General features: G+C 40.9%; 1 protein-coding gene across 7 annotated transcripts in view; it reads right to left on the reverse strand.

The window, feature by feature from the left end:
• Window positions 1–12,399, reverse strand: part of CHRM2 (cholinergic receptor muscarinic 2) — a 105,467-nt gene that overhangs the window by 21,687 nt on the left and 71,381 nt on the right. The window contains exon 1 of one of the 7 annotated variants that reach the window (XM_074582806.1): window positions 2,301–2,421. The exons of the other annotated variants lie outside the window; for them this stretch is intronic. The gene's annotated coding sequence lies outside the window, so the exon portion shown is untranslated. Of the gene's footprint in view, window positions 1–2,300; window positions 2,422–12,399 lie in introns of those variants that run through there. 7 annotated transcript variants of the gene reach the window in all.

Consider the following 12,399-nt stretch of genomic DNA (forward strand, 5'->3'; position numbering starts at 1 on the left):
TTCTAAATTCAGTCCATTCTAAGGTTTCGAACATATTATCTATAACATCAGTGTCCTCCATATAAATGAAGTTCTGGATGGTCATAAAGTGTCTGAACTGTATCTTTTTTTGGGGGGAGTATGTGTGTGTGTATAAAACTTCATGTAAAGTAGGATTAAATTCTTTTTTACATTTTAAATGAGTTAATTTGGGATCTTTCTGTTTTAGTCTGTGATATGAAATGCAATCACATTGAATGATGATGCACTGAATGACACCGAATGGTTAAAATGCAGACACTCTTGTTTGTAGAAAGACATAATGGAGGGATTTACAGTCAGGTTAATGTTCAACATCTTAAGCTTTTTAATGTTATGGTTGGAAAATGCCCTTTAAATTTAATTATCAGCTTCTTTACATTTACTACTTTGTAAATGAGCTTTTAAAAATGTCAGTCATCTCTCTTTACCGAGATCTATAATAATTTTGTATCCACTCATAATGACGCTGGTCATCCTAAACAAATGCCACTCAACCTGCTATGCCACTGACAGCATCCTTTATTCTCTTCCTAACTGTCTGAATTTTGCATATCTTGGACCATGTATTTCAAGGGATAGTATGGTTCCCCTTTACCCCACATCATATTAGAAACATTTCCAATCTTAATAGATTGTGGTTTTGCATCTAAATGAAGAGCCTTTTAGTAACCTAGGTAGGAAAATCTCAGTAACTAACTGGGGATGGGTGGCATTGCTCTGAGAAAATAATTATTCCAGAAAAAGGTCTAAATTATTAATATTTAGTCAAATGGAAAATAAATCTGAGGAAGTAACAGTATGGAGTCTAGATAAGATACAAACTATGTCAGTACATTATCTATACTTTCATATCAATTTCTCAAATGTCTGGAAGAGCAGGCAAAAATTTTGAATTTTTTTGTATGATGGATATTGTGGGGGGTCTGCTGTTTTTGAAAACAGCTGCCATTCTGACTGTCAGGTGCAACAGAAAGTTGAAACCGGCATTGGTGTAACTACGTGATAAGGATGGGCCCTGCAGGAATAGATGGCAAGGTAATGTTTGTCAACACAGAGTCCAGTGGTATCCAACACACTGCCTCATAATATCAGCTAATACCACTGTCATCAGCTAGGTGGTCAATGGAGAATGACAGCACAATTAAGTCAAAAAATAACTGGTTATCTTCCCACTTCTTAGAATCATAGAATCATAGAATCATTTAGGTTGGAAAAGACCCTTGGGATCATCGAGTCCAACCATCAGCTCCACTCTACAAAGTTCTCCTTTACACTATATCCCTTAACACCACATCTAAACGAGCCTTAAACACATTCAGGGATGGTGACTCCACCACCTCCCTGGGCAGCCTATTCCAGTGTCTGACCACTCTTTCTGTGAAGAATTTTTTCCTAATGTCCAGCCTAAACCTACCCTGCTGCAGCTTGAACCCATTCCCTCTTGTTCTATCACTAATTACCTGTGAGAAGAGACCAGCACCAACCTCTCTACAACGTCCTTTCAAGTAGTTATAGAGAGTGATGAGGTCTCCCCTCAGCCTCCTCTTCCTCAAACTAAACAGTCCCAGCTCCTTCAATCGCTCCTCGTAAGATTTATTCTCCAGGCCCTTCACCAGCTTCGTTGCCCTCCTCTGCACTCGCTCCAGCACCTCGATATCTCTCTCATATTGAGGTGCCCAGAACTGGACACAATACTCAAGGTGTGGCCTCACCAGTGCTGAGTATTCCTGCATACAGGAATAAGAAGCTACATGGGGATCTGGGAACTCTCTTCTGAGAAGAAAGGAAAGCAGAGAGTGGTATCATCACTGCTTCATTTCTGTCAACAATCTTGCTTATGCTTCTAAGGTCTGACACAAGGGGTGTCTCAGTTATCCTCGCAGGCTGGAAACAGGTGAGGGACAAAAAATGTAAGGGATGTGGAGAAATACAGAATTCATTACTTACATCTTACACAGAAGAGTATTTATTCTTTCTTTCATTGTCTGCAAGGTAGGTATTGCAAATGCATAATCCATTTAGATCAAAGATAGCGCATTTGAATTATATCACCTGTGCAAAGAAGATCAAGCATCCAAGAGATGGTATTCACAAATGACACAATTATATCTGGTAATAAGACAAATGTCTTTTCTAGCTACTCCTGCTGGGTCTTATGATTTACGTAATTCATACCCCATACTTCTGCACAACCTGTTTATAACCCAACCTAGTAACACAGTTCATAACTATTTTCAACTGCAGATATGGCAGAAAGATTAAGAGAACTGAACTCTTACACTTTTTCTGGGAGAATCTCTTCTTGCTGCCTTGTAGTCTTCACAGGTGGAGGGGGGTTGTTGCTTTACATCAATGGACTGGTTTAGCGCTCCAGATAGTGAGAAACTGATGCAGTTTACCTTGAACTAAGGAGAGCAAATATGCCTTAAACTCCCATGTAAATACACATGGACTTCAAACACAAATAGAAATTTGAATTTCAGGCATTCTGTCAAATTTGTCATGAACCTGATGCACTTAGCTTGAGAAATCTTCTGTTCTTTCATTACTGGAAAACAGGGTGTTGTTTGAGAACAAGTAAATAATGATCCAGTGTATTCTGATCCAAAGAGTGTAATATTCGGCTGACAAAAACAATGTAGTAAAAAGAGGAAAAGCTCACAGGTTTCGTAGTTTTTCTTTTGCAATCTTGTGATGCACATTGTGCTTCTGTGGTCAAAAAGTGGTTCGATCTACCTGTGTTTGTTACAGTCAGTATAAAAATAAAGCTTATGTAGTAAATTCAGAGGGGTGAGCCAAAAGCTTTGGTTTTCCAAGGCTCTATACAGGAAGTGACAAAAGGTATTTGAGATTTCTCTCTTTTTGAAAAAGGAAGCTCATAAAGTTCTTTTGAGATTTACAAGCAAACTGACCAATGTAGTAGTATTAACGATGGGAAATGCCAAGAAGTTTAGTGTTTCACTTTAGATAAAAAGTTGATAGTTAGGATGTTCATATATAACTTTCTTAAGCCTTTAAACTCAAGAATGCTCATAAGAATGTGGCATTTCTTGTTCCCAGACAGCCTAGACACATCAGGGCTTCCTCTCTTTCATCGCCGTGGAGCCCAGGAAAGGGACAGTGGAAAGTCTCCTGGGAGAAAAGCTAAATGAAAGGTGTCTCCAGCCTCAAAAGAACAGCTTGGGTAAGAGCTTGCCATGAATAAGGTATGTTTGTCTCTCCCTACCCAGGCAGGTTAAAACCAGTGTGGAGGTTTAAGAAATGTTTTGAATTCTTGTGAGTTTTTTTTTCTAAATGCTTTTGTCAGCTATGGAAGAGTCAGCCCACATGATTTTGCCTCGCCAGCCTGAGTGGTTAACAGTGTTCTGACTCTGATGGGACTGTTTCCTTCACAGTGAGAAACTGGTGACACAAGGCAACTGCTTGCTAGGGAAAGTGCTTATGCGCCTCAGAAACCCTCTCCTTGATTTCCATGAAAAACATGTTGAAGCAACATCCATCTCCCCCTGCCTCCAAGCCCAGGCGCAGACTCTCACCACCAGCTCAGTCCTTGAGACCGCAACTAGGCAAGTGCCTCACATCATGTATTTTCTCCCTGTGCACTCTGCAGCTGGGAGCTTTGGGGAAGGACCTCGCTAATCAAATAGGCTGCTGTGCCCCATCCATTGAGCTTAAAACATTGTGTCTCATACCTCTTGGCATTAACATGGTTTGTTGTTGTCTTTGGGACAATGGGCATCTGCTGGCCAATGGCTTTCCTTTGTACCTGTTAGCTCCTGATACCTTAATCTGAAGCAAGCATGGTATGATGGGCCACTGTACAGTTTCACTGAATTTATAAGTAAGTTTCAGCTGGGTTTGCTTCTGGAGCAGCTGTGCGGTACCCAGCACAGCAGGGTCCTTACCTTGTCTGAAGCCTTGTGCTGTAACCAAGGTATCAGTTAGGGAATAACTGTTTTCATAGCAGACAAACTATAAAAGCACAGCAAAGGTATATGGAGAGATCTTCTGGTCTCCAAAAGAGCTGCAAATGTATTCCTCAAAGTAAGTTTAATTACAGTTCTTAAAAGCATCCATGACTTGTCTATTGAGTACTTTTGGCAGATTAGACGACTTTTTTATTTGCAGAGTTTCATTTAGATTATTACTAATATTTGGTAACAGTTACTCTCCAAGATTTCCCTCACTTCTTATTTTCACTGTAGCAAACATACCAGCTAGGCAGAAGAGTGAATTTTCAACGGTACCAGTGAGGAGCTTTCAGCATAACCCCAACTTGCACAGCTAGCTAAGCAGCACAACCTGTCTCCTGCTACTTTGAGAATAGTCAGAAGACACCTGCGTGTTTTTTTCTCTCACAAGACACATGCAGGAAGTCTGTTAGCAAAAAGCAAATGCATCCCAGTGTCAGATATCTCTGGCATATGCTTTTTCACATAGTGGGAATGTTCTCTTGTGCATTTTGTACCTGATCCTACTCAGCTCAGCTGACACCATCCTAATTCAGTATTGAGTGTTTCTTTCCTCTTAAGAGAGGGAGTTGAGTGATTTCCTTCCTTCCTTCCTTCCTTCCTTCCTTCCTTCCTTCCTTCCTTCCTTCCTTCCTTCCTTCCTTCCTTCCTTCCTTCCTTCCTTCCTTCCTTCCTTCCTTCCTTCCTTCCTTCCTTCCTTCCTTCCTCTTACAGCCTGGACGCTGATGCTTTATTCCTATTGTGTAGTCTCCTTTTGCTCTCCAATTTTTATTCAAGGAGGTGTTATATGACCAACACTGACAGCAGCTACTCCAGAAAATACAAAAGGTGATTAGGGCTAATCACTATTGAAGTAATTATTTTTCCTGCTTACTTAAAAGGAACCTGTTGTGCAGCAGATAGATAGAAAATCAAAATCCCACAATGCCTGCAAAGTATAATCTCCCTTTCTCTGTGTGTGTATGTATGGAATGCATATTTATATTGTATTGTAGTTTTGTTATTTCCTATCCTTTTTGTCCTTTACTGATATATTTCTCGATATAGTTGATCCGTATTGCATTTGTTCCTGTTTATCTGTCTTCTTGTCATGGTGTACACAAGGATTTTGGACAGAACTGTGAATATTAGACAAAGGACAGTAAATCCAATATAATCCAAATTATACGGGCTAATCAACAATAACCGATGTTTCTGTCAGAAAGCACACACCCATTGAATGCGCGGTGTCTCTGATGTCTCTTCCTCTATATTGTTTGATTTTGAGATTCACAGAATTAATCTGAGCTCCCTCTGTAACTAACAGAGCTATCTATTCATAACAAAAATGCACAGATAATATTTGCTTGTGTTAGATTCACTTCATCTGCTCTGCAAACATGCTACTTTTATGCAGGCTTATATTCTTAAGAATGAATTAAATATCAGGGTGCTCATGAGAACAGCAGCCATTGGGAGGATACTACAGAATTTTCATGAAGTGAGTTGCAAATTTCCACACATCAGCACTGACATAGAAAGCCTGACTCAGAGAGTGCTGAGAGCAGGGGTCTAATGTATAGGCTACATTACTCATCCAAACTCCAATTTCAGAGTCTGAAATCCCATGGTAAATTGCTCTGACAAAAATCAATAGGTCAAAAGCCCTGTGTACGCCAGTGGCAAAACTGCTGTTGCTTTTGGTAGGTTTAGGGCTTTTCTGCAAAAAAAGAAAATAAAAAAAACTAGGATTGGTGTCTAGGGACTAGTCCCAGTTCATTGTTTTATTGGATCCAGAGTTATATTCTTGTGTTCCCTGCTGTAAACTGTCCTGGAATCACGTTTGCTATTCATCACTTAGGAGAAAAGTCTGTCTCCAGTACCCCGTTGTAACATTCAGTGTCCAACCAAGAGTTTCTGTCTTTAAAAAGGACAACACTTCCCTTTTCTCCCCTTAGCACAGGGTTATGCAAAACGCCCTGGGGTTGTGACTGTTGCCAGGCAGTTGGCACACATAACTTACTGCAAAACAAATATGCAAAGTATAACATTGTATTCCGGATTGGAGCCTAATGGACTTCTGAGTATCCCAGAGCTATAGATGCAGTCTGCTTTGCAGACTTTTTTCCGGGTGTGTTTACTGGACAGCACTTCCCCACTTTTAAACACCTGCTGCAGTTCACCCGACACATTCTGTTTATGGCCAAATAGATCTCTATGTATATAACCATTTTGTGTTCATAAAGTAACATGGAATCCCTAAATGATAAAAGCACTGTAAATGACAAAGGCTAGCAAAAGCATCATAACAAAGATCATAGTTTTATGAATAGACATGATAAGCAGCAGAACGACTAAGGAATAAAATCTCATCTTTGCCATTCACCTATTGTGTGAAAGAGATGCAGATAACAGACATGCCTCTATAAACTTGAAATTAAAATTGTGGAAATAGCTGCAGGGAGAAGAGCTCCTGAGATGGGGTGGGATGCAGTGGGATGGAGGAGGTCCTGGCAAAGAAGAGGTCATCATATTGCAAACAAAAGTTGGAAAGAAATTATGTGACTGTCACGGGCAAGTGTTTCTTCGAATAAAACAAAAGACACCTAAATAATCACATTTTTTTACTCAGGTCTTGTCATTGAGCAAATAAGACAAACGAACTAATAAATATCAGCAAAACAAATTGAACTCCCTCGCACTCAGCCTCCCGTCTCCTAAAAAAACTCCACAATGTTCCCTGTAGTAGAAACATTAGTACTAGATTCATCCTTTCTTCAGCTCTTTTATGCCAGTCCTGTGGTGTAAGGTAATGGAAAAGCTTCCAGGCAACTGAAAATTTTCCCCCTGCTGGAAAATCTCTGGGTGGCTTAGGCTCAACATTTAAAAACACTTAAAAATGTGAATAACTTCAAGATACCACAGGTGGCCACATCTAATGGTTTAACACAAAGGGCACTAATTAAAGTCCTCTCTTTGTAAAAGGAAAGGCAAAAGGCAATGCTATATATATGTTTCCCTCTCAAAGAAAATCAATGGAGACTACAGCAAATTTCTAAGAGAACAGCTGAATGGAAGATTGGTTCTTTCAGTTCAGTTGCTGAACGCATACAGAGTGGCAGAAGTAATGCAGCATTCCCGGGGCAACTGGGCTCTGGCTGCAAAACTGGGTGTAAGAATCACCGCTGGGACAAATGTAGTGTTTCCTCCTTCAACTCACATTCCTTTCTGCTGTGTTACCACTGTGGTGGTGGTGGCTGTCACCCAGTGGGCAGTGTGGCTTTGAGTACCTCCTTATTTCACATCAGCCATGAGACAAAAGGTATGTCCAGAGGGGGCTGTGTCCAGCAGACCAGAAATATCTGTAATCTAGAAAAGTCTTATAACAGAAATGTTTTTGTCTGATGAATCTTTGAAAGCAGTCTAAGAGCAAACCATAGGTCTAAGATCAATGACAGAGGGTATGCTATTTGATAACCTGAAGTACATGACCTGTGAGGGGAGGTTGGGGGAAACAAGCTTGCTTAGCCTGAAGGAGTGATGGCTTTGGGGTTACCTGATAGCAGCCTGTCAATACCTACAGGGAAACTAGTGAGAAGATGAAGCCAGTCTTTTTACAGTGGTATCTGGTGGGAGGATGAGACAAAACAGGCATAAGATTTTGGTGGATTTAAGGAAAAATTATTTCACCACGAGGACAGCAAAGCAGTGGACCAGGTTGCCCAGAGATCTTGTACAGAATCCATGCTTGGAGTTTTTCAAGACATAACAGATAAAACCCTGAGCAACCTGGTCTGAGCTCGACACTGACCCTGCTTTGAGCACAACATTGGAGTAGAGACCTCCTGAGACTCCTCTACATTAAATATTCTGTGCTTCTGTGGTTATATGATTCTGGCATATGCCATGAAATTCTCAGGTACTATGGAGCAGAGAAGCAAGAACACATATCTCTTTGTTTAATACAGAGTCATAGATTACGAAAGCAGCCCATAGGATGGTGCAGAAAGCAGTCTGGAAGTCTGGCAAAAGCAGGCTAGAGAGAAAAAGGAATCAGCATAATGCAGATCCTTGGCTTCTTACTCAGAGGTGACACATACAGAGGTGACACACAAGTCAAAGCTCCTGCAGCATCTGGTCTGCACTAGAATTAATTGCCCTAGTGTTTGCCCAGGGGGAGTTACCAGCCTGTAGCCCACAATGTGGGATGTCTGCTGCTTCCCAGGAGCTTAAGCTAAGAGGTTGCCCTAGAGAATCAGAAAGAGATTCCCCCTGCCTGGATTTCCACAGCTCTGACCTATTGCTGATCACCGGTTACCCTTTGGAATTGGTCTGAAAGAAAGGGACCACAAGGGTAGATGGAAGGACCCATAGCAGCAGCTTAGGGAGCACAGATCATCAGACCCTTCCAATTCTGCCCTACTTCCAGAGTTTTCCTGATGCAATGCACAGTATGAGCAGGACGTATATTATAGGAGCAAAGCTGTATGCTGCTGGAACTCAACCACAAAAGTGACTGCTTTGGTACATACCTCGGCTCATATCAAAGCAAAAGGCCTTTAAGCACAGGTGAATCAGGCCCCATGTTTGCCCTTAACCCTGCTGAAATGAAGCAAATAAGAAGATCCCAAGCTCTGTGCTGTCTTCCAAACAAATGCTATCTTATGCATAAGCTAGAGAAATTACTGTTTTAGCAGGCCCTATCAGATCCACAGAATACTAGTGAACAGGATCACGAAGAGGTAAGCCTTTCCGTCTCTATTACATGATGTCTATCTTTTCCCATCCCTTCAAATTGGTTTCACTAGCAACAGTGACAGCTGTCCATCTCTGGTCCCAAGCATGCAGGCCTTGAAGGATCAGCTGTTTCCTCTGTGAGTATAATAGCCTTGACATGAACGCAGTCTGCAATGACGATCTGGCTTGGATTTGTTTTCCAATGTAAAGGCTCAGCACAGGAAGCATCAAGATTAACCACATACAGTTCAACCACAAGGGCTTGCAGGAAAGTAGCCAGGCTTATTGTATTATTATTTCAGCTGTTAACACAGTGGTTCTGATTTTCATCCCTCATTGAAGATGGTGAGGCTGCACAGATTCACTCCATTTGAAGAATAGTCCAAAAATTATACTGATATTCAGTGAATAGTTACCTCCATAACTAGTCCAGCTCTGATGACAACCCAGCCACATCAGCATTGTCATTTTTTGGCTGACCTAATAGCATGAGAAATGTACTTTGCAAAATACTTGAGTATGAAAGAACTGTGAGCGTGTGTCAGGGCACAACTATCACACTAGATGTGATGATGATATTGCACTCGGTGGCACATGGCTTTAAAAGAACAAGGGTTGTGCAGTAAAAGCAATGGCATAGATTGAACTTTTCTGGAATCAGCTCTGTCCCTGAAAAATGTGGGCACAACGCATCACCCTGGACATCAAAAGCACCTCAGGCACCCAAATCCTATTGTTTATGGCAATCTGTTTCTCCATTTCAGTCTTCTGTCTGTGCATTTTATTGTTCTCCTGCTCCAAGTTTATCTTGCAGCTAAGACCTGAAAGATCTACAGGGCATGGGTGATCTCTCACTCTCATTTGAGCAATGCCAACCACAATAGGTCTTCAGGTCACTAGAGCTGGTATACAACTACTCAGCACGACACAGTTCAAGTTACAGGAGGGAGCTGGAGGTTTGTTCATCTTTTCATTACTTGCATGTTTGTTTTCAGGCAGGACATCCAGTGAAATGGGCAAAGAATGAGTTTATTTTTAGCTCTGTGCTTCCCCATAGTTACACAGAGCCTGCACTTGCTGGGAACTGGTGGGTTTTTTGGCCACATTGCTGATGGCAGGTATTTCCATCTACACACAGAGAGCTTTTGCTAAGGGAGGGCTAGAACAATACTAAAAGATAAAGGAGAAAGCAGGGTCTGAGAGAGGAGGAAGATAAGAGGATTCATTTAATGCAGTGGAGCTGAGGTAAAACCCGGATCAAAGCCTTGAAATGATACCATGAGGTTGGTGTGAGCCTGGCAGAACTGGCCCAAGTAAGACTGCTAAATAATAATTGAATCATGCTTATCATTCCCCTTCTCTTTCATCTTTATGTGTTGAAGGTAAGCAAGACCTTATTCCATATTGCTATGTTCAGTGAAACAGTAAATAAGCAAGTATTGAGCTCCAGCTGCAGTAACAAGAACTGGCAAAAGCCTGACAGGTTTGCAGTATTTTCCCTAAAAACAGCAAGAAAAAAACCAAGAACCCTACCACCCCCAACTGCCATTATTTTCCTTATATATTAAACTATTCTGGAAACAGACAATCTCTTCAATCCTTATATGTTATTGCCTTACCTGCCTTGAAATGGGAGCCATTGGCACTTTGATAAATGGACTGCAAAGTTGCTGATATTCACTGTAGTTTCTTTAACACTCCTGTATTCTCAGCCAATATCCAGCTTTGTAATGTCTGCAGCAATTTAATTCCCAGTGAATCACTGCAAGGGGAATTCAGCCTCCTGCAGAGAGGGTCATTGGAGGGTGGTGTCTCTCTTCTCCCTCGTCACATCAATATTAAGCCAGTGCCACAAAGTGTTTCATCAATTCACTGGAATATGGAGTCCCAGCAAGTCCTAGTTTTAAAGATGAACTTCCATCATGTCCCAGAGCCAGATTCTATCATCTCTTAGCTTTTCTGTGTGTTTAGGTGTCTAGCATGCTTAGGCATTTTTGTAAGCCCCATTAAATGACTATATACATCTTTAGATACATGAATAACTCAATAATACCTAGTCCTAAACCTGAAAATAATCTTAGTGCTGTCAGCCGGACTGCTTGTGAGCTGAGTCTCATTTCAGACTGCCCCACAGGGTCTGTACAGTATCTGTAAAAGCCCAAGATCGAAATGTTCTGGGACATTTTCATCAAGTCAAAAAGTGCTGGGGAATATCAGAAAGAGGATTCTAGGGGGAAAAAACCACAGACTTAGAAATATCCTCCTTTGTCTAATTGGGTTGTAAGTGAGGAATTATATCACATAACTGTGTTGTTAGTTTAAGCTACTTTTTAGTGTTTTAATTAATCTTTAAACTGTGGATCTAGTGCCTGATATTAACATCCAGCTTTCTCTGAATACTGCAAAGAGATTGCTTCTGTGTATTTGCAGAAGTAGGCTATCAAGGTTTCATTTTGAGGAGTCATTTGAATATTATTGTAATGACAAAGGCTCGCAAACCCAGAGAAGATTTTTGCCCTGATGACAGCACATCTCAGGCGCTGTTTTCGGAGGTCAGCTCATGACTCATCCAGAAGACAATTTACCTCATTATTTTATGCAGGTCTTTCCAATACAGTTTTCATGACTGCTCCATAAAATAGCTTTAATGAAAACAAGGATTTAATTTTTTTCCTGTTATTGCATATTCACAGGTAATTCTGTATGGTATACAGGTGTAAAAAACCACAGATTCTTCATAAAGCCTTTCCATTGCACTTTCAGCCCTTGTCAAAATTGCTAACATGCTTTTAGCTTAATCTTACATTTCACTAAAGAGTTTTGAAATTGGCTGAAATGTTCACATGAAGAGGAAAAAAGAAAAGTACTGAGGTAATGGGTGGATATTGTACAAATGTTCCCGTGTTGAATTTTACAGTTAACATTATAATGTTACATTACAGCTAAGACATTATAATATGTCACTATTTCGGTTCTAAGGAAACGTAAAGATTGTTGCTTCCAGAAAAGCTGCATCCTTCCAAAAGTGGAAAGCAACCCTGAATGGTGGTCTCTCTCATCAGCCACAATGTGAGTGAGTCATGTCATACACTCCCCTGCATCAGAGGGGACTTACAGGCTTAACCCCTCTGAAAATCACTGTTGCTATTTGCTACAGTGTCTTGGGTTTATCAGATCTCATTTATTTTGAGGACAGCTACTGTAGAAAAAGTGACACAGTACAGTTTTCATTGGTGGCTTTCCTACAGCATCGTGTGCTCATCTTTCCTGTTTTGCCTCTGTACTTTTATCACTGAATTGTTTGCTCATAAATCGTATTCGGTTGTGGTCTGGCATATGGAACCTATTTCTTACCCATATTTTGGTGAAGTATTTCTGCATTGACTTCCTGACAAAATTCTGCTGCTGTGGATAGTGCGTATGTCAAACAGCAGTTGGTGATCAGAGAGGGCCGTGAAAGATGGAGCCAATAACATGATGGAAGGAATATAAGGAATGATTGTGCCTCCACAGGGCGGAGAGAATTTGGGATGATTCATTGCCACATGTGAAACTGCAGCAAGAAGCTTGAACTGTTCAGAGGAGGGAAGCATAGGGATGGTAAAGAGTTAAAGAGCAGTAATCTTGTGATGAAGTTGAAAGAAATGATAGGGGATATGCTCGACAGTAGAAAGAAAAACGTAGGAATAGA

Source organism: Larus michahellis, chromosome 1 (genome assembly GCF_964199755.1).
Source record: "Larus michahellis chromosome 1, bLarMic1.1, whole genome shotgun sequence".
Classification (NCBI taxonomy): Eukaryota; Metazoa; Chordata; class Aves; order Charadriiformes; family Laridae; genus Larus; species Larus michahellis.